Genomic DNA, 24,330 nt, shown 5'->3' with positions numbered 1-24,330 from the left:
GATACTGCTTAGTACATATCAACATATTTGTCTTCTCCACTCTATGCCTTCTACCATTAAGGGAATCATTCCCAGCACCTCATGCATATTAAAGCTCAATAAATGTTTGTTGGCTAAGTAATGATGTCTTTCATTTTATAGATATGGCTATCGAAGTAAAGAGATTATATCATTTGCTACTTTATGGCAAATCCAAAATTAGAATCTAGGTCTTCTGACCTATAGTCCAGTTGTACTTTTTATATTATACAGATATAAGAACTTTGATGTTGGTTAGATACATAATAAAGAAGAATTTAGGTATATGAAAATTTCCACTTAGAGACTGATGACTTTTAAAAGTCACTACCTCAGTTGGAAATGAGGTAACCAAGAACCCTTTTCTGTGGCTTTACAGAGCATAGCAAAGTGGTCACGGATTGAATGAACTGAATGACTAGTTCTCAGTAAGTGCTGTCTCTCCCCTAATGTGTTCTATGGGGATGCAGCCTATGTGTTTTGGTTGAGAGTCCTGGGTTTTAGTAGGGGCTCTAAAATCTAGTAGTATTCGAGAATTCTGTGTGACCTGGTGGATCTTTTCTAGAACCTCAGAATTGGAAAAGACTTGTAAGTCATCTTAACATCTCACCCAACACATGAATCCTTTGTACAACAACTCCTACAGAGAAGCACCCAGACATGGCTGGAACTCCTCCTGTTAACAGTTTGTACTACCTCACAAGGCAGCTTGAAGTAAGAGAAAGAACTGAAGGCTTTAAAATTAAAAGATATGAGTGACTACAGTAAATGTTCTTGACTTTTTTGAGCCTTTGTTTCCTTAGTTTTTAAAATGTAGTTACTAATATCTGCCTTGCAGGTTACTATGAAGATTAGACAAAATAAATTATATAAAGCTCTTTCACACATTACGCAGTCAAAAATACTCATTTTCCCCACAGATGCTTTACCAATAAATTTGGTAAAATTCACATCATCCTAGATGTATTAGTTTCCTAGGGCTGCCATAACAAATTACCACAAACTTGATGGCTTAAAACAACAGAAATTTTTTCTTTCACAGTTCTGAAGACTAGAAGTTCCAAATCAAGGTGTTCGAAGGACCATGCCCTCTTGAAGGTTCTAGGGGAGAATTCTTCCTTGCCCTTTCCTAGCTTCTGGTGGTTGCTGACAATCCTTGGCATTCCTTGATGTGTAGACACATCACTCCAATCTCTGCCTCCATCATCACATGGCATTATCCCTGTGTGTCTCTGTGTTCAAATTTCCCTTTTCCTTTAAAGACATCTGTCATATTGGATTTAGGGCTCACCCTAAGCTAGGATGAACTCATCTTAACTTGATTACATCTGCAAAGATCCTATTTCCTAATAATATCTCTTTCACAGGTTCTTGGTAGACATGAATTTTGGGGAGGACACCATTCAATCCAGCACAGTAGAGTTGTTATGACCATTAAATTAAATATTATACAAACTGTAAAGTAAAAGTTGATTCTATTTCTCGAATTTCCAACTGTTAGATTTTTATTTTTATGTATGTCTATGAAAACAAATTATGCATTTGAGAAAGAATTACTTTCAAACGTAGTAAAAACTTTACCAGTTAGAGAAGAAATGAGACAATGACTATCTTTTAATAAATTAAGTCATAAAAGAATACAAAAGAATTTTTATGTCTAGTATGACATTTCATTATATAAAATTAACCCATTTTAGAAAATCTATAGTCATGGGATGTATGAGGCAGGAATTACAACGTATTGAACATCAGATTTAATTTTCCATTAGCGTATGTTGATGATTAAATTATGTTGATGTGAGGGTTATTGTGCCCTTGAGCCAAAGCTTAACAGTCCACTTACAATTTTTTAACAGAAACTTCTGAGGAATGATGATTATGCCAGATTGTAACGGCAGGAATAGATTTAGTTCAATGATTATCCACAATACAAATATTTAAATAAAGACATATGGCATCAGTCATCTTTTATAATTCTTAGGTTGGGTTATATAATGAACCTCAGGATGTTTTGCTTAAGCTTCAATTGTGAACATTGTAAGTATCAGTATTTAGATTAATATTAGCAGAACAATTGAGTTGGGTGAAGTATTTTCTTCATAGTAACCTGTACCAAATCAATCAATGTCACTTGAATTGCTGCACTTGGACTCCCAATAGCAGGTGATTTTCACCGAGTGGTACTGTGTAAAATACATCTCAAATACTATGATCAGACCTAGCAGAGAACAAAAAAGAGACTTCTTTTGCAAAGACAAGATGTGAACATACGAGTACTTCATGCCCCCTGCCTAGAAATAGAAAAATCCACCTAAACAGTAAAAGACGTACGTACATTTTTATCATGAGCTCTGAGGCTTATGTTTTGAATGCTTAAAGACACATTGGGGCTGTATTTCTGATATATATAGTCTATTAGAAAATGAGAACTTTTTAATTATCTAAAAGGAGAGTGAGGAAGACATCTAAAAAAATTTAAATCTTTTAAAATGTTTATCTTCTAGGATAAAAAATATAATAACTTTTCAGTTCCCAAATCCTTCTCTAGAATCAGGTTGTCAGGTCTGTAAAACTATACTAACGTCAACCAATACATATTGTATTATTCACGTTGCCATTACTCTCAGCCTAATGTTTTCATTACTGTCACCTGAAACTATCACATTTACTCCTTAATTGTTCTGCCATAGTCTTTTCCCTTGCTTAATCCACTGTATTCCAAGTTTGAGATTCTTCTTCCTATAACATAGCTTTGCTCATGCCATTCCTCTGAGGGAACCTCAGCATGTACTATCATTGCATTCAAATCATCATTGCCTCATTCTAACTCATCTGACATCTGACCCCAGCCAATTTCTGCAGTTTTATTTCTCACTTCTTCCCTTTAAAATCCTACACTTCAGACAATCTAGATTCTTCTCCATTGTGTGAAGCTAAAGGACACTTTCCAATCCCTCTGCCTCTGCTCAGACTATTCTAAGTGAGTTGACCCTTCCCCATCCAAACCTTTTCAGACCCACTCAAATGTCCTTTCCTTCATGAAACTTCTCCGATCCAACCTCCTTCCTCAGAATTCTTTCTCAATTACTAGGTGTATCTGTTACAGTGTTTGGCACATTCTGGTTTATCTTTAACTTAATTGCTTATTTTTCTCCCTTAATGATCTGATTTGTACAGACCATGAGAAGAGGAATTATGGTTTCATCATATATGAATCATCTCCAGAAACTAGCATAACATCTTTATGGATTAAGTCAAATGAGTCTTTCATGTGAATTTTTCTGAAGATTCCATGGGAAATTATCACCTCAAAGAGAAAACTAATTTAAGACACCTTCACAGATTACAAGATAAGGATGGCAGAATTAAAAGAGGAATTTGGAATTGTTAATATTGAGTTCTCAAAAGATAGATGAAGGAAATTCTATATAGTAACTTCTTAACTAAATACCATAGGCACTTTCCTTAAAATAAAATCTGTACACTCTACCTTTATTAAGTAATCACAGCCCATATTTCTTTATCTTCTTTATATTTAGGGTTTTCTTCAGCAGATGTTGCTGTAATCCTAAAATACAAAATGAAAGTGAGATTTGGGAATTTTTAGAATTTTTAAGTTTATTTGATAGGTGTTGTCACAAACTGACTTTCAGGCGGGAAAAAAAGGAACTTATCTCAGATAGCATTCCTAAGGAAATGATGATAATGGGGATAAGAATAACCAGTCTTTCTCCCGTTGTTTATTTGTGAGGCAGAGAAAAGACTAAAATAAATCCAGAGTTATTGAATAGTCTTTAAACGGTGTTGGAATGTTTGAACACAGTCCCTATAAAATAGAAGTTGTGTTCTTTTCACCTGGCCTTCATTCAAACACTTCTCATTTTGTTGAGCTTCTTTTCAGCAGAGCCTCCCAATGATAGAAAACACAACTTTACATTCCGCCAGTGAAATTCTGGCTGGATGTTCCCCTATGAGAAATTCACTTTTAGTATGTATTGTTGAGCATCTGACTGTGTATTTAGATAAAGCTTTTATTCCATGATTTCTTAGTTCCTCTTATTTATGAAATCCAGGTAGTATAAATCAGCTCTTTTGACTTGTACATATTAATTAGAGCAGTAGTTAAGAAAGTGTATTAATGAAATCCTTCCTTCCATTAAAACAGAGGTCAAGAGTGGCACATTACTACTCCACAGGGAGTTTAACAAAATTTAAAGGAGTAGTGAGCTGTTTGGCAGATATTAGGCTCTGGAGAATAATTAAACTCATATAAACTTTCTTGAAAAAAACCCTCACTATCAATAGAAAATGTAAAATAAAGAAGCTTTCTTAGATTTTAAACTAATTAGAATATGTCTTAATGTTTGCCACCGTTACTCATAAAAATGGTTATTGATAAAAAACAAACAAATTGCTCTTTTCCTATTGCGTCTTATACTACTCATTTGTTTTGAGGATTTTTAAAAATTTTGTTGTGCTTTGTTTTGGTATTTAGGTACATTGGTTTCCTTTGCTAGACACTGTGTCCGCCTGTTTTAATTTCATATGTGCTTGGTTATAGTACATAGGATTGTGAAATCTAATATTTTCTGTCACTTAGATTTCTCCCTCAGGACCAAAATATGAAAGAACTTTTATGCCCTGTGTTTATCAACATCTTGTATAGGAACACTAATGGCATTTGATGAGATTTTCATGCATAATAAAGCTAGAGGGACAGCAATCCATACCGTATCAGAAGTAGGACCCAAAATACCACAAAGGGCTCAATTCATGCCCCAATTTTAACAAGGTAAAGGTTTATTAGGTTAAATGTATTTAACTTAAGTCTTAAAAAAAGAAAAAACAAAACACTGCACAAGTATAGAAGAGGAGATATACATTAAAAGTAACTCATAGAAACACCAAACAAATGAAAACAATCTCTGTGTTATTCCAAGCCCTTTAAATTTAATAAGGAAACGGATGCCAAAGTCAAGAGTGACTTGACTAAAGAATTCAATTACTAGTAGAGGCCCATGTGAGGTCTCCAGCCTCAGGTCAGTGAGTTGCCACTTTACCACCCATAGGACAAAGACTGGGGAGTTTTAATTGATTCTGAGCTCAAAAAGAGTGAAGTGACTATAAAAAACAATGTTCTTTTAAATCAAATTAACCGAAGAATAACGTCCAGCAGTAAAGAGATAACATTCTCTCTTGATCATACCCCAAATGGAGTTTTGCATATTTCTAGAGACCAGTTTTTGACTATCAGGTCAATAAGTCACCTTATAAGGACTTAACATTCCTCATTTCCCTTTCCCAGTCCTTCACTCCTGTTCCTTGGGGTCACTTCTCAAAAGAAACAATTGGCACCTACGTCCTCGTCCCAGGTTCCCTTTAGAGAAGATCCATGCTAAGACGCGTAGTGAATCTGCCACAGGGCATATAGTAGGCAGGATTTCATAATTTATTCTACAATAAAACTATTTTGTTAGAGAACATTTCTAATCTCAGGTGCTCCAAAGAAAATACTCAGGGAAGCCAAGAACTAGATTTGTTCTCTTCCAACGTGGAATAAAATCCACGTTCCCTACCGTGATCTCCTACAAGAAAACATGAGGCAGGGATGTGACCTATACAGTCTGGTCCCCAGCTACCTCTTCAGGCTCATGTCTTGTCCCTCTCCTTCCCACTCTCTTTATTCCAGTTCTGCTGTTCTTCTTACTCTTCTTTAAACATGCCAAGCACATTCCTGCCTCTGAGCTTTTGCCCTTTCTGTTCCCTCTACCAGAAACAGATATTTGTCCAGATAGTGGCTTGACTCTTTCTTACTTTATTCGTCTTCATCTGTCGCCTCAGCAGAAATGCCTACCACAGTATCTAAACATCACCTCTAGTCACTTTCTTTCATACAACTTTACTCTTCTTCAAAGCACTTATCTCTATTTGAAAGCACTTTTCACTTATGTTTGCATCGGTTGTCTCCGCATTAGAAGGTAAGCTTCGTACAGGCAGAGACTTTGTCCATTGTTGCATTCCCAGTACCTGAGAAATCTGTGTGTCTTTGAAAACGTGTGCGTGCTCTTCATCATCCTCATTTTTCTCCTCGTTTCATTCTCGTTTTGTTACGGACCTGTGAAAATGCAATCCCAGACCAGTCTTTGGAGAAACACTGCTCTGTGGTGCTGAGCAATTTCCTTGACGTAATACAATTCTCACTCATGCTCTTCCATTCGCTTCTTGCTTTTCCCCCTCGAATTCACCTCGAGAATTCTCAGTCCCTCTTCAACACTCAGATTCAGCATCCTATCCTCCACGAAGCCTTGCTGATGGCCCATACGGGGTCATCCTGTGGGGTCTTCACCCTGTGCCTGGTGTGCTCACTTGTCTTAAAACATGTCACATGTGCAGTGGGGACTTGATCTCATGTCTGCACTACCAGACTCTGAGTTCCTTGAGGGCAGTGACTCTGTCCTCCATTGCTCACTATAACTTTAGTATCCAGAACAGTGCCCCTCTCAAACCTTTTTCTCCATCACCATCCTAGGCTGCCACATAGTTTTGAGTGGAACATTTTTGAAGCTGCTATGTTTTGTCTTTCTTTACCAGACTTTCTAAGTTATTTCTCTGTCAAATGTGGTTTGTCTCATAGGACCTCAATGGTGCAATCTTTTTTTTTTTGCATTTTATTTTCATACTTTCAGTAAAATGCATTATAAATAATAGTGTGTTATTGGATGGCTTTAATAAAATTTTTATATGATTACTCTGTGTCACCTCTGGGACCCATTTATAGCAGGGACTTCACCAGCAACCCAGAGAAGCTCAGAGCTTTAGGACCTAGAGGCCTATTTATTTTGCTCACTGAAGCCAGTATGATCTTTTGTAAATGTGAATCTGACCAGGTCACATACTCTCACGTACTTGCTGTACTGCTTCCCCTCACAGCCTTTGGCAGGGTGGTTCTCTTTTCTGAAATGTTCTTTCTTCCCTGCCCCTTCCTGTGGCACGCCTCTACTCATCTTTCAATCTCACAGAACCCCCTACTCTCTGTGTCTATTATCCTTCTATTATAGGCATTTATAGCACCAGCCAACTCTCTTTCCACCATATTTCACATGGATTGTATAAATAATGTCTATTTCTCCCCAGAGAATGAGCTCCAAGAGGAGAGAGGCTGTAGCTTTTATTCATCTAGTGTGGTGCTGGGCACATAGTAGGTAGTCAATAACTATTAGGGTAAATGAACGAAGGCATGCACAGAAGCACTTATAATCTAATTGGGTTTCCAACATACAATAAAAGCGTTGCTATGGAAAAAAAGAACACTTTTCAGTTGTCTCGGGAGGATTTTGGTTTCTAAAGGAGCCTTAAATTCTTACAGAGTTAAAAAAAAAAGAGTTGCTTTTTGAACCTGATCATTTTTAGAATGCTAGCCTAGGCTGTATCTCAAAGGGAGAAAGCTTTATGTTCACAAACCTCAAGGGGTTAAGGGCACGATCCAGAGAACTTGGAAGAAAAGTCTGCCACTGAAGTATGAAAAACTGGTGTAAAAGGACTTTCAATTCAGGTCCACTTGTTAGGAATTCTAAGTTTTACGGTTCTTGATCTTCTCTATATCAGATTACTTTGTAACTCAATTGTTTCCTCAATTCAAAAGAACATGATTTTACTTTTTTTGATTCAGGTGTTGAGTGAACTGAAAGGTCGAGAATAAAGAGAGTAATTAATGTAAGAAAGCAATGGTCAAGTTTGCTCTCTGCTGAGTGTATCGCCCTCATCTTAAATCTTCTTAAACCACATGCAATTAATTCGAAAGCCTGAGGGTGCTTGCATGGAAAGGATAATGGGTTGAGGCTTTAAATGATATAAAGTTCTTAATCTGAAGTCTCTTTGCTTTATTGGTTTATGTTAACACCTTACTGATTAATCTTGTGATGATTGAAGCCATTTCTATTCGCAGATATCAAATTGACTGAATCTATTCTATTTTTGATCATTTTAAATTCTCAGTTATCCCACAATTAATTGAATTGATTGTACTGTAATCTAAATTTTAAAGCTGCAGAAAATGCCAGATTGGTCATTGCTTAATCCAATGGATATTATAGACATAACTAGTCTCTAAGATATTTTATAAATATCTTTAAAATGTAGATGTAGACAACGTACATATGCAACCATAGAAGATTAATATGTAAATTCCCTATATGCACAGCTATAAGAGACTGATTTGTAAATTATAGCACATGCACGTAAGTGCTGTTCTGATGCTATTTTTAAAATAAAGTTTTCAGAGACAAGTTAATGACATGGCAAATGCTCACATAATGTTCAGAAAAAAGGCAGGTGACAAAACTACATACAGAGTATAAACCCACTTTGTTGGGGGAAATATATATATATAGAAAGAGGGAACAAAGGAGGATGAGAAGGTAGAAGGTAGAAGGTTTCTTTTGTCTTCATACTTTTTCTTATATTTTCCAGAGTAGCCTGTATAATTTTATAATCAAAAGAAATAAACATTTTACAAGTCAGACTATATACTCTGGCCTTCAGGTGAAGAAAATCATCTTCAGAAATTTCTCATAGTTTGGGTAGGCTAGTTGTAGAGAAGTGGGGAGGAAGAAAAAGGATTTTACCACCCACAATCTTCTGCCACTACTAAAACATGCACTGATTCTCTATTTCTCTCTCTCTTTCTCTCACACACACATACACATATACACCCTCTTACACACAATGATGCTACTATAGCTTCTGTACCTTGACACCTAAAAGCCATGGTGTACCAGAGTCAGTAACTGTAAAACTCCAATCGTTTATTCTTAGCTACTGGTAACCTAGAACTGACGCATCATTTGAAACAAGCAAAAAGTCCTCTCCATTTTTGACACCAAAGGCTTCTGACAACCAAGGTGCTGTGGGGCTACCATCGATTATGAATGAAGAAAAGGATAAGAGCGGGAAGGCAACAAAGCTCACACAGCAAGTCCTCTCCTATGATAGAATCCCCATTTCTGGAAGGTAGGGATTTTTTATAGACTGTCCTCCTCATGGACCAGAGTAGTCAGCCTATATGATGCAGCCTGATACTGTGGGGTTTCCACAGAGAAACTTTCACTCAGCCTCTTCCTGGAGCCACAAACACTTTTAGGGGATGAAGAAAAAGAAAATGAGAGTGATCCTGAGAACATTCTGCAGGGAGAGCTATAAGATTTGCAGTGCCCAGAGTAAAATGAAAATGTGGGACTTCTTGTCCAAAGAGCAGGAACAAAGTGCCATGTAAGGTATTAAAAAATAAAGCTTTTTCCTTTCTTTCTTGTCTTTCTCTTGACTTGTCATGGTGTTTTTTATTTGCTATTGAGTATCATTTTAAGTAAAGAAAAATTTAAATTTTTATTATTAGCATGAATTTTACCATTCCTGTTTATATTGTGCAATGCCTGTTTTAAATGCAAATATAAGAATTATGGAATCACCAAAATTACACAATTCATATTTTGTAGCTTGTACGTGTGTATGTATATTGTTTTTAGCAGAACAGTGGAAATACTGCAGAAAGCCAACTCAATTGTTTTTATTTCACTTCTTGATATGCACATATTCTACTAACACTCTCCACTTTAGGCTTACTGATGAGTAAAGAAGGAATGAAAGGAAAAGAAACTGTGATTCTCCTATTCCTCTAGGTCATCATTTTCAGCATAAGTGGTGGGCTAATATAGAGAAGTAATATGAGTAAGAAAGTATATGACATGATTCCTTGGTCATTATATAGAAAAAACACTCTTGATGTTTCTCCTTTACTACTCACACAGAACACTTCCACTTCTAACACTTCTGGTCACCAGAATGTGTGTGTGTGTGTGTGGGGGGGGCTCCCCACACCAACAATTCCCCAACACCAGCTGGATGTCCTACAGTTTAAGGCACGCTTCCAGCACATGGATGTGTTCACCAACTCAGAAGCTCTCCAAATCCCATCCTTGGGATTTTTGTGGAAGCTTTATCACATGGGCATGATTGATCATTAACTCAGTCTCCAGCCCCTCTCCTCTTCCTGGAGGATAAGGGGTGGAGCTGAATGTTCCAAGCTTCTAATCATGAATTAATCTTTCTGGTGACCAGCCCCTATCCTGAAGCTATCCAGGATCCCACCAAGAGACACTCTTTAGAACAAAAGACACTCCCATCATCCAGGAAAATTCCAAGCAATTTAGGAGCTCTGTGTCAGGAACTGGGATCAAAGACCAAATATTAGAACAAAAGATGCTCATAGTGCTCTTATCACTTAGGAAATTACACGGGTTTTAAGAGCCCTCTGTGAGGAACTGGGGGCAGAGACCAACATATCTATTTTCTATTTTTTCACAGTCGTTCACATTTCTTAGAATGCCATTGTCTTCTTTCTGCATTTGAAGCAAATTCTGGTTCAAATGGAAAGCACGGCATCTCAGGGCTGTCAGTTCACCCGCTTACTCAGTTGTAGATGTAATGTGCTCACCTTCCACTCACTTTTTGTCTTGCTGAGCATCCATACATTATGGATCCATCAGAATTCTGTGCTCATGGGGCATCATAAACACTATATGCAAATGAGGTACCCAGAAAGGTGTGCATACATTTTGTGCTAATCTCCTCTGCTCATACACATGCTCTACTGTCCCATCAAATTCCACTTACAAACTACAAGTTCAAAGATAAAATTTTTAAGGATTTCAAAATGACAACACCAGAGTATTAAATCAAGGCAGGGCCTTTCTGATCACACGCCCTCTGTGGCTACCGAGGTTGCACACCCATGAAGCCAGCCGTGACATACTGCTTTGGTTTTTTGGCCAAAGTACTTTCCAGCACACTCAGCAGTCTACAACACCTACTTATCTAATTAATAAAATTAAAATTTGCCAGACCCATGAGTAAAGAGCAGGACACGTACATACTGAGGTGTACACCAGAAGAGATGAGGACACACTCACAAAACAAGAGAGGTGAGCACAATGACCTGATATGCACATGACGTTATGTGACTATTTTACCAAAATCCTGCTTTACAATTTATGAATAAAGCTGATAGTGAAAGAGAGATGAGGGAGCAGTAAAGAAGGAAAGTTTGCTTACTGGTTATTTTAGATGCAGTTGCTGAGACTGGGACACTAATCGGGGAATCATTAAACGAGAAGGTACAGTCTTACATATATCAATGGTCTGTTTTCCTTCTGGTTGACAAAACGAACAATTCCAGGAATCATGCTGAACACTGTCATCTGATAATTAAGGAAGGGCTCAGTGGAGCAAGGAAAGGAAACAGGGAAATTAAATTTAGGAGGAAGCTGATGAAGAGCTGGGCACCAGTTGACACAAAAATCGTCTGTTGAAGATGTTCTTAAAGAGAAACTGAAAATGCTCTTCACAAATAAGATTTAGTGGCATCCAAGAAAGAAGCTTTTCTGTAAAATAATACTAAGGCTGTCAAGGCAATGCATTTCTTAACCAAGCAAGTTAATACTGCTTCTGCCCACTGCCAGCTTCAAAATGAGTGAGGCCAGCCTTATAATACGATCAAATCAAGCACAGTTTAAGTCAATTGTTTATGCACATTCTGTGGCCGTCCACATACACAAAGTGGTTCTCCTTTTAATACATCAGGGAGGCAAGATTAACCAGAAGTCTTTCTCTGGGCACTGATTTGACCTAATTTCTATCTCAATTTGCCTAGTTTCCTAGTGCTGCAGTCTCCTTCTACCTCTGAGGTCCTGACACAAGCCACAGCTTATGGGCTCCCTGCTAACACACCATTTTCCCCCAAGCTAGATTCTCCCTTACGGTGTGGTTCAGTCTCCAACATTCATAAGTGGAACAGTCTCCACTGGTCAAATGGCACCTGCCTGAGTTACAAATTGAATGCCATCATCTCTCAGTATATTTCCAATGCCATCACCCAGATTAGAGTTCTGGGTTCAGATGATCCAATTCCCAAATCATTCCTAACATTGTGCTTTGGACCACCCAGTTCACAATTCTGAGATTATTCTTTGTAAACCCATGTGTTTTCCTTAGCCCTTCAATCCACAAACTAAGAAAGGTTATCTTCACCTAATACTGGCTCATTCTATTGCTGTTGGCACCAAGTTGTCAAGAAATCAGCATATCTTTAGCCTGAGTTAATCTGAGATACTAAATTAGTCTCAAGGTCACTCAAATGTGGCATTCCAGCATCTGTTACATAACCTTGTCCCTAACCCAAAACCTAACCCTAGAGATGGAGAGCACTGCTTTTCGCCATCAATGGTGCTTGTGTAGTCAAATTCTGTGCCCTTGGATCCCATTGCAACACGGGAGGAGGAAAAAGAGTATAAATGTAGGAACCAAGAAGTGTGAAGAAGGTTCTTTGTCTCAAAAATTCTTCCAATCCAGCTGCAATAATATTTGCAATATCATCATTATAATTCAACATAAATTCTTTTAGCACCAACCAAAGGAGACACAGTGGGTGACTCTCTACATAAGGAAGATAAATAAGGCCTAGTCTCTGCCCTTGAGGAGCTCACAGTCCAATTATAAAGAAATAACATATATTATACTATGTTATGGTTATTTTATATATGTACATAATAGAAACATTTATGAAGCACTATGAAGATATAAATTGAAGATCATTTTCTTTGGGTTAATCCTTACTATCTTCCAGACGTTCTTCTATTCAAATTATTCCAAAAGGCAATACATTGATTATTTGAACTGTCCAGACCTTGCATCTTCCCCAAGCTGTGAAGTGATAAGTGTTTGCTGAAAAATTAGAGCAAGATAAGAGGTATAAGGAAAATATTCATTAACGCATTCATTCATGCATTCAACCTTTACAAATCACCAATTCTATGACAAATGCTGTGCAGGACGAAAAGTTCTATCAGGCATAGTTACAGTCTTCAAAGTAACACATTACCACCTATTCCTTGATGTTAAGAAATCAAGTTAGGACTTTTTTAACTTAGAGTTTAACAGCTGCACATTTAATATTTCAGGACAATCCACATTTCATTGTACAACAAATTCTTATAGTTACAGACCTGCCTTACACCTTTTATTCCATTGAGTTGTCTATATTTCTACTTACTCCTCTTGTAGTCACTCAGCTTTATTTCTACCATAATATTTCTTTTTTCAAAAAAAAAGAAAAAATTAACTGCTTAGACCTATATTTCACAGAATGGACTCACAGCTACCCCTGATAGAATCACGGGGGTACTTATAAAAATGCAGAAAATATGACACAGAATCTCTGAGGTTTAGGGCCAGAAATCTGCGTTTTTAATAGGCACACAGATTATTCTGATTAACACTAAAGTTCGAGAACTACTGCTCTAGCACATCTTTACTTTGGCTTATATTCTTGATGATTTAGATCATTCCCCTTTTTAAGTAATGTTCTGTCTCCTGGGCTTATTTTCATTCTGAATATAATGATTAGGCAACTTCTATAGATACAGGAATACAATTAACTCCATAATGTGGCTACAAGTCCCCATAGATTTGACCTCTGCCTTCCTTTCCAAACCCATTCCTTACTAACGTCAGCTGTGCTCTAGCCACAATCTGTCTTCCACTTTCTTCATTATGTCAAGCTCTTTCCCAGCCCATGGTTTTATACCATGCCATGTTTAATGCCTAGAAGGTTCTTCCCCATACACTTTGCCTAGCTAACTACTTTTCATTCTTTATATCTCAGTTCAGATATTCTTTTCATGAAGAGACTTTCCCTAACCACTCAAAGTTAATTAGGTTTCACCTAATAGTCTTCTTTTATAGAGCCTAGCTCCTTTCTATCAAAGAATTTATCACAACTTATTATTATACATTTGCATATATTTTGCTTGATGCATATTTCTCCTGCCACTCCAAGCTGCATGAGAGCAGGGACCATATCTATTTACTTCACCAATGTAAATCATCTCCTAGCACAGTACCTGGCACAGAGTAAATATCTAATAAATACTTGAAGGAATGAGCAAACAAGTGAATAGTAATTACCTTCATACACATGAAGATAGGAACAAGGACACTGCATAAATTAAATAATACGTAAAATATGTAACAAGCTAATATATGATCAATTATAAGCAAGGCATAAAATGGTTTATGACTTCAGAGGGCAAAGAGATCAACATGCACTGAAGTGATCAGGAAAGACTTAGTAGATAAAATGGAACTTTAGCTGAGCCCTAGACAGTAATTAAAATAGGCAAAGAAAAGGAGAAAGACAGATCTCATAGATAAAAGTTCAGAGGTCAGAATCACAAAATGTCCAAGTTAAATTATCCCAAGATTTATTCCAATTCAGCACATTCTGTTTATAGACGAATGTGGTGAGGAATTTTTTATTTTGATTGATTTTCTTGTCCCTTGAGGAATGGTCCCCAGAAAAGTAATATTCTAAATTTCTCAGTGGTTTTATTGATCCCACCACCAACCCACAGAAATAATAACTCTGGGATTCAAGGTATAAAGGGAGGTTAAAAGAGCATCAAAATGTGACCAGATATCCAAGCAAACATTATGAAACTTGGCAGAAGTGATGTAAATATTGAAACAAACTACATCCAACTTATCAGGGAATTAAACCAGAACATGAAGGAGCTGATTCCTCCAATACAAACCAGGAATCTGGATGTCAGTCTCCTTGAACTCAAAAGTCATGAGTGGCCATTCTACTTTTATTTCTGTTCAAATTGTTTTCCCTTACAAACACAAACACAAAAGAATCTCTAGAAAGTATTATCATCTAAGTTCCTAGTCTACTAAACAGTCTGAACTTAGAGAGATGCAAATCTGAAATGATTTTATCATCTTCTCCTCTGTTTGTTGCCAAACATATTCTGAAAGCTCCCCCTTCACATAGCACTGATGTCACTTTCAGACATTAAAAGAAGCCTCCTGACTTGTCACTGTATGTTCTTTTCAAAGGCTTCTACCATATTGAAGTAAGTAAATTGGTCTTGCCCAACCCCTGTAAACAACTAGAACTCTGGAAAAAATATATGAAATCACTGCTTTTAGGAACTGAACACTGTGATCGCTGAGAGAAAGAAAACGAATGAGGTGCCCTTCAATCTTTCTGGCTTTTGACCTGGAGAAACATTGTGGACTGTGGCACACGGAGGGGGGACCCAGACATAGCTTGGGAGTCTCATTGAACTAAGGCAGAGATCGAGGTTTGGGTTTGCTGAGGCAGTTGCAATTTTCCAGGAAGAATACAGAGACGAGTATACAGAGGAAGAACTCCAGAAACCTTCATGGTGGATTTTCTGAAGTCTATTTTTGAATACTAAGCTATCAAGCATAGGATGAAATTCCAAAAACCAAACAAAGAGCCAATGGAGAGCTGTAAGATAAACAATTCCCAGAGATCAAACTGGACTGGGAGGCATTCAAGTGTCAATCAGCTGGAGTGGAGAGACCTTCTCGAATAATCACGGCAGACAGTAGGGACAGTTCTGAAGTTTCTGAAGGTCTGCGCCTTAGAAGTAAGGCTAAACTAGGTGCAAAGAATACTCTAGATATATATGAAAAATTCACTGGATAATAGATTATACACTGATGAGAAAAATCAGTAAATATGATGACATAGCAATAGAAAATATCCAAACTGAAACAGAGAGAGAAAATGACTAAGAAAAAATGAACAGAGCCACAGTGACTTGTGGGACAATTTGAAGTGTTCTAACGTGCGATTTAAATGACAAAAGGAATCAGCAGAAAAATATACAGGACCAGATCTGTTATGAGCACACATACCTATGCTCATGTGTTTTCCAAAATCTAGATATAATAATAAGAGATAAAGTTGAAATGACTTAGCCCATAGATAATGAAAAACTATTAAGGGTTTCATGAAAGTTAAGGTTTTAAATGTTTTAGAAAGACTTATAGAGTAGTAAGATGGATTAGAAGGGAAAAAACTAGGACAAGGGAGATCAACTAGGAAGCTATTGCAATAATTTGGGCAGAAAGGGAGAGACTCTAGGTGCTGCTGAAGGATCCATTTTCATTCCCTCTTGAAGAGGAATATTTACGGGAATCCTAGACAAAGACAAATGGAGATATGTGGGCATCTTCGAAAAGCTAAAAAATGGACTCTCTTTTCACTAGTATTTTAAAATATATGTTTAACATTCATTTAGTGGTAGCAGTGAGAAATGTTTTTTATTAATAAAAGTTGTACACCTCTATTTAAATTTGAAATAAGGAATTCATTATATGTGTTGAATGTAACATAGCATTATAAGTATTTGAATTGTCATCAAATTGCAATTTTCCAAACCAGAGAGCTCCTTAAGGGGCATAAAAAGGGTATTTAAATTAGTTAATAAATAAAGTACTCATTCTGAGTAAACACCACACATCATGCATTATTCAGTTTCAAATTTTCAGCTGTCTCCAACCATCAGGTAGCGGGCCTCAGGGTTTTCTGGGTGCGCTGTGGTTGTGTAGTGCACCCTGAGGGGAGAGCCACAAAAGTGCTCCTTGAAGATAAATTGGCAACAGGGAGAGTGGTTGCTTGCTTAGTTGTTCACTCAAAGGTGGTAGCTTTGTTAGGAGTGGGACTAGTCATCTGTGAACACCTGAATTAATTGACAGCATATTCTAACTTATTTCTCTGATGTTTTAGTACCTGTCACAAAACAGCAACTTGATCCCACCGAGATGTTCAGCTGGCCCAGTTTTGAGAATCTTTTTGGCCTATTCTGTTGGGGAATAGACTTCTCAGTATGAAAAGAAGTTAAACGTCCTTCTCCTTATGAGGTTTTACTTATTAGTGTCTTTTTTTATAGTTTATGTTTATGTTTTGGGGTTTGGTTTTTTTCCTTGTTCTGTGGCTGCCTCCCTGCCCCAGGAAGTCACTCTACTCTCTGAAGGGTAACAGAGAGCTGAAGTAGAGTCTACAGAAAAGGAAGCATCATAAAAATGGCTTAAATGAGACTCTCGTCCTTGCGAAAGGACTCCTGGCTCTCCTAGGATCTGCTCCACTGGTTCTCAGATACTGGTGTGTATCAGAAGCACTGGAGGACTGTCAAAACACAGATCCCTGGGCCTCTTCCCCAGAGTTTCTGATTCAGTAAGTCTGAGGTAGAGCTGAAGATTTTGCATTTTTAACAAGTTCCCCGGTGCTATTAAGGTTGCTGGTACGGGAACTACGCTCTGAGAACCACTAATTAACCAACTCATTGGGGCCAGTGGTTCCACAAAGATATTTAGTGTCAAAATCCCAGGTATTCATAAGTGTTTTGTTTTGTTTTCTGCCTGGTCTTCTCTTTTGTAGTTCTTTCTCTTATAAACCTTCAGTGGTTGTAGGATGCTAACTGAGGAATTATGTAAAAGTTCTAAATATATCTCTGTATCTTTCTTCCTTGGCGATATGGCCAACAATAAGCGGTGTGGGTTTTACGTCTCCCCCATAATAATCATGATAATTATTATTATTAGCATTATTCCATAGCTTCTAAGAGATGATATTTGCAATTGGTTGTTTTATGTCGTTTTGTTTATTGTTTGTTTTTTCCTGTGAGTGTAAGGAAACTGTAATCAGAAACCCCCTTAAGCTCTGTGGAGGAAGATTTGAGTGAAGATGGACAAATCTTAATACTCAGCCTTGTGCACAAGGATCTGTCATCAAAATGCATTCCAAACTACCTTGTGTACAATTTATGATGCAACCGCTGTCATCATCAGATAGTATCTAAATGAAAAATAGGAGTTGAATAATATTAACATATTAAAAAGTATAGCAAAAATGAGAAATGAGTCCAAGAAAAATAATTCCAGTCCACAATTGTACATAATATAAACCAAGAAAAAAATCTATTTAGGAAAAGTATCTAGATTTGATTAATCAGATTCAGAAGGCAAATGACAAATAGGTAAAAATGGCAAACTCTAGAACAAGTAAAAATGTAAAGATTTTAAGAAAAATATGGGAGGGGGGATTAAGTAAAGAAAAAAATCCTCTGCAAAGAAGTTTACTAGAAATACAGAATATCTGATGTATTTTAAATATAATATGGCTTTATTGTACTCAGATAAATAAAATACATTACAGATTATATTTTTCAAATTAATAAGGAGGTAAAAGCAGGCAAAATGGATCCAGGTAGAGAATGAAAAGAGGAAATCTTTACCTTAATCAAAATATCCAGTCTTGGATGATGGAAATCTAAATAATATAAAACTTAAGTGACACATTTTGTTTTTATTTAGCTGGGACAAGGAAAGGATGATTTGTTTGAAGCTTGAGACTCAACTATATCTTAGAGTCAGTGTAGAACCAACTCAGGCCTGACATTTAGGCCCCTACATTTCTACCCACTAAGATTTGGTGGTTTTAATTATAATCTTGAGGTACCCAAGATGCTCATTTATATAAGAAAGATTAAAATATGTTTATTATATTTTACTAAGTTTAAATGAATATTAACTTAGAAAATCTTTTGGAAAGATTTTCAATAACCAGAGTTGAACCAAAAGAAGATTTTAACCAGATTTTAACCATCATTAACCAGACAGAAAGTACACAGAAAGCATTTCAGAGAGAAGTTACTGAAGTCAGATTTCCTGGATGTTTATGCACTATCTGCTTACTGATATTTTCACTGAAGCCTCAATTTTCACATCTCTCAAATGGAGCTAATAATAGTACCAACCTCATAAGTTTGTTGTGAGATTTAAATTAGATAATTTTTGCAAAATTCTTATGCTGCAGGCACATGCTAAGAGGTCAATAAATATCAGGTGTTTTTTATTGCTAGCAGTAGTTTTCATAATATTGGAGTTGTGGTTAATATGTATTAGTTTTCTATTGCTGCTATAAAAAATTACCACAAACTTGGTGGCTTAAAACAACACGGACTTATGATCTTATAGTTCTATCTTACCAAGTAGAAAAACAGATGTAAGTATGTTAGAAGTCTAACATGGGACTCAGTGGGCAAAAATCAAGGTGTTGGCAGGGCTATGTTTTTTTAGGAGGTTCTGGGGGTCAATCTGTTTTTTTGCAATTTCCAGTATGTAGCAACTACCCACATTCCTTTGCTCCTAGGTGTCTTCAAAGCCAACCACATGTATCTCTTAATCATTCTTCCCTAGTCACATCTCCCTCTGACTCTTCTTCTGCCTCTCTCTTCCACTTACAAAGACTCTTGTGATTTCATTGGGCCCACCATGAAAATCCAGGATAATCTCCTCATTTCAACCTACTTTAATTTAATCACATCTGCAAGTCCCTTTTGCCTATAAAATAGCATATTCACAGGTTCCAGGGATTAGACTAGGGACATCTCTGGGGTCAATATTGTGCATACCACAATAAGTTACTCAGTACATGCCACTCTTCTAGCATTCTAGTTGAGGCTGTTTTCAAAACAAACAGAGAAGTAATGCAGTTATCTAGGCCACTTTAAATATATATATATATATTTTTTTTTTTGGAGAGGAAGACTGGCCCTAAGCTAACATCTGTTGCCAATCATCCTCTTTTTGCTTGAGGAAGATTGTTGCTGAGCTGTCATTTGTGACAATCTTCCTCTATTTTGTATGTGGGTCGCCGCCACAGCATGGCTTGACGAGCAGTGTGCAGGTCTGTGCCTGGGATCCAAACCCATGAACCCCGGGCTGCCAAAAAGGAGTGCACAAACTTACCACTATGCCACCGGCCCAACCTCTAGGCCACTTATATTTTAAATACAGCCACAGCAGCTCATTCTAGCCCTCTTGTTTTTTTTTAAATCTGCTTTAGGGTGTTAGTTACTTTCAGCAAACATCTATACAGCCCAAACTTAATCACAGTCTCTCTGCTTAGATTTTGTAATATGTGGAGTTTTCTTTTTAAAAGCAATGTATTCTGTCAAAAATGCAAATAAAACCATAAATACCAAGATACATGTTTCAAGGAATTACTAAATATATTTCCCTTGCTTATAAACCTCAGTAAAGATGCCCTGATTTTATAAACATTAATTCATTAATCTCATTCACTCTGGATTTATAGCAAGAGAAAACCATAAAGAGTATTTCACAGGCCTTGTATTTTGACGGCAGTTTCATTTGGTGTATAAAGGAAGACATGGATTCTTATGCTTCATGTTTTCCTATTTATATATTATTTTTCTCAACACAGAAGTTTTTCTATGAGGTATAGCAAAACCACCAAGTAGAAAAACTTTTGTGAGTTCATCAAACATTATATAAAAACAAAAGAACTATTCAAAAATCATTAAGTACTATTACATTAAAAAGTATAATTTGTTCTATAAACTGATTATACAAATACATTCTTCTAATTAGGGTAGATTGATGAAATCCAAGTGTTTAGAAAGACTACTCAGGAAAAAAATGTTATTCAATTAATGCAACTTACAACAGCTTCCATACTTCTCTGTACTATTGATTCTTCTTTTTGTGAAAAATTACTCATGAATAACTCATATAAAAGAACAGCAGCATTCATAAATATGATAGCAGGCTATATATGGTAAAAAATATTTAGAAATTTACTCGAAGTAAAGTTATTTTATTACTACTTATTTTATAATAATTCTTGGTACCGTACAAAAACAAAAGAGAAAAGCACACTCTTCTTCCTCTTGACAATATTTATTTTTATTTCTAAGATTCACAAAAAAATAGACACATGAGTACTTGAAATTATCCATAATTAAACGATAATCCATAATCACTCACCATTAAGTAAAACATATGTCAATTAGACAGTCTAAACTAATTGCAGGCTGTCAAATGCATATGTGTAATAAAAATTCCTTATTTTCATAATAGTCTATAATTAAATATTTCACAATAGACTAATGGATTTTCAGGAGCCATCACATTATGCAGTGCTCACTCTTATTAAACAACATGATGAATAATTTAGAAAGAGCTATTTTCTTTCTTTATGCTATCAAAAATGAATTAAAGCCACATAAAATTCAGGTTCAGGAAGCCCTAATCAATTTATATTAATAATCTAAAGGAAAAAGAAAGATCAGGGTGATTCTTTGTCAAGATGATTTTTAATTATTTTAGTAAGTATATAATGTTAAAGGATTGAATTTTGGTGCTAAGTACATCCTTATTGGAACACATCCAATAGGGTTTTTTGGTTGAAGTAATAAATAAATAATGAATTAATCACTTTTAGTAGTAATTTCCCAAAAGACTATAAAAACAGATTCTTGGGGGCCAGCCCTGTGGCTTAGCAGTTAAGTGCGCGTGCTCCGCTATTGGCGGCCGGGGTTTGGATCCTGGGCGCACACCGATGCATCGCTTCTCCGGCCATGCTGAGGCCGCGTCCCACATATAGCAACTGGAAGGATGTGCAACTATGACGTACAACTATCTACTGGGGCTTTGGGGAAAAAAAGGAGGAAGATTGGCAATAGATGTTAGCTCAGGGCCGGTCTTCCTCAGCAAAAAGAGGAGGATTAGCATGGATGTTAGCTCAGGGCTGATCTTCCTCACACACACACCCAAAAAGCAACAGATTCTTGGCTACCTCTTTATATTATATGTTGCCCCTGAACAGAATTAATGTAAGTGAGAAGGGGAATAATGCAGAAGAAAAAAAATAACTTGAGCACACTTATACTGTAAACCTCTTTGGCATGGGTTTCTTTAGCCTTGCATTAGATTCTGAAAGACTTTATACTCCATGGGCCATGTCTATACTAACTCAGGCCAGCAGGCCATGGGACGTAAAACTGATTGTGACAAGCTCAATCTACAGAGTCAACATCCACAATTGGTATGGATGCCATAGTTCTACTGATGATGCAACCATCCGTGTTACTTTGTAAAACCTCAACAGCAATGAAAATAATCTTGGTTTTTCAATATCCTTGTCATTTTTGTCCTATAACACCATAAGAATAAAAATAAAAGAAAAATGAGGCAGTACACACATCATAAATTTTTAGGATTTTTATTTTCAGCCAAAATAGCAGAAGTCAGAGGCCATCATTCATGTATCAACGTTTATTTAGCGCTTACACTTTCTATTTCATCTTATCACACATTACTTCATTTAAGCTTTAAAGTGGAAAATCTAGGTTATTTTGCGAGTTAAACATACCAAAATTTCTGTTTTACCAGGAAAAAGTTCAAATAATTATGTAAGTTTTTGATTCTTTAATTATTCTAATAATCCCTCTCCATCCTGCCCTTTATTTTGCATAAGTAAAAACAGTCTGTGATTCACCTAAAATCCTCTTACGATCAGTTTTTTGTAAACAGTTGTACTACTTTTGTTGGTTTTAACTGCTAATTATTAAAATTATCTTTTTTTGTGTATGTGTGAAGAAGATTAGCCCTGAACTAACATCTGTCGCCAATCCTCCTCTTTTTGGTGAGGAAGACTGGCCCTGGGCTAACATCTGTGCCCATCTTCCTCCACTTTATATGGCACGCCGCCACAGCATGGCTTAGACAAGTGGTGCGTTGGTGCGCGCCCAGGATCCGAATTCCGGGCCGCCGCAGCAGAGCGCGGGCACTTAACTGCTACACCACTGGGCCTGTCCCAAAATTATCTTTTCTTTAAGAAAAATAATCAGATTTAAGAATAAAGTAACTAATTCCTTTGGTTCTGACACATTGGTTCTGATGATTGAGTCTGTGAAAATGCATCAGAATTTCTTTAATGTAATGATAAATAGAAAATGTTAGATATTTTCCGACACAAGAAGGGGAGAAGACAGTTAAAAAAACAGGAAAGAGAATGATGTTTGTTTCTCAATCTCAGAGTTAGCTGACTTCTTAGAAAGAAAGAGGAGGCAGGGATAACAGAGATATTTTGTGAGACTTCTGTCATGAGCTGGGCTTCATAGGTATTGGTGAAGGTTGAGATCATTCTGGATATATTTTTATGGGTAATTAAGTGCTATTTATTGTAATACTGTCCTCCTAAGCTGTTTCTTAAGTTTTTCAGTATCTGTAGCAAAAATCATCACTTTCCCTTAGCTTCTAACACAAACCAATCCTTTCTCCAAATCATCTGAGAGCAACAGAATTGTCCTTGGTGTTCCTACTCCCACAGAATAAAGTCACTTCAAAACAGGAGGAAGGTCCTGAAAACACACATATGAAAATAGCTCACAGTACCTTACTGGACTGAGAAAGCATGTGGGATCCTTGTTGACAAGTCTGAGAATAACAGGTCATTAGCAAGGACTTCAAACTGCAGGGGAGGGATCAGCCGTCATCACGGCTCCCCCTGTAGGGCAATGGCATTCATTAGAATGGGGTGATTGTGTTTCCACTCTGCCTTGACAGCCCGTCCTGATACCAACCCAAGACTCCCTCTCTTGTTCATCATTATCAGCAAAAGTATCTGATAGTTTTCTCTCCTTGAGCAGATGTGTAAACTAACAGGAGAGTATGGCCTGTCAAAATGACAATGTATATTGATTCCTCTTATCTTGATGTCTTTGGCAGGACAGCTTATCTCAAATTTACAAAAGAAGGAACTCAGTATCAGTGTTTCTACATCAATAAATGACAATGGCAGGCCTGGTTTATAGCTAATTGCCTGTTTCCAGAGCAACATTTAAAATATAATGCAAAGCATCCACCCACTATAAACTGATGGGAAACTACCTTTGCCTTTGAATAAATAAAGGCACATTATTTAGAAGGAATAAACAACAAAAACATCATTGCTATTAAAAAAGTATAAAAATATACATAATTTTGAGTAATGATTATAAAAGTGACCATAAAACTAAGTACTAAAGTATAGTTTGTAATGTGAATATTTATACAAGTAAATGTATAATATGTGGTCTATAAATAATACAAAGATGTATGTTACACATAAAGGAAAATTTTCAGAGATGTATAGTAGGATTTACCACTAATCGTCAGGGAAGTGCAAATCAAAACCACAATGAGATATCACCTCACACCTGTAAGAATGGCTGTTATCAAAAAGACAAGAGGTAAGTGTTGGCGAGGATGTGGAGAAATGGGAACACTGGTATACCATTGGTGGGAATGCAAATTAGTACAGTCATTATGGAAAACAGTATGGAGGGTCCTTAAAAAATTAACAATGTGATCCAGCAGTCTCACTTCTGGGTATTTATCCAAAGAAGTGAAATCAGGATCTCAAAGAGATACCTGCACTTGTATGTCCATTGCAGCATTATTCACAATAGCCAAGATATTGAAAAAAACTAAATGTCCATTGATGGATAACTAAAGAAAACATGGTGTATACATATAATGGAATATTATTCAGTCTTGAATAAAAAGAAAATTGCTTGCTGCCTTTTGCAACAACAT

This window comes from Diceros bicornis, chromosome 3 (genome assembly GCF_020826845.1).
Source record: "Diceros bicornis minor isolate mBicDic1 chromosome 3, mDicBic1.mat.cur, whole genome shotgun sequence".
Taxonomy (NCBI): domain Eukaryota; kingdom Metazoa; phylum Chordata; class Mammalia; order Perissodactyla; family Rhinocerotidae; genus Diceros; species Diceros bicornis.
The sequence above is the reverse complement of the archived record's forward strand: the minus strand, read 5'-3'. Positions refer to the sequence as shown.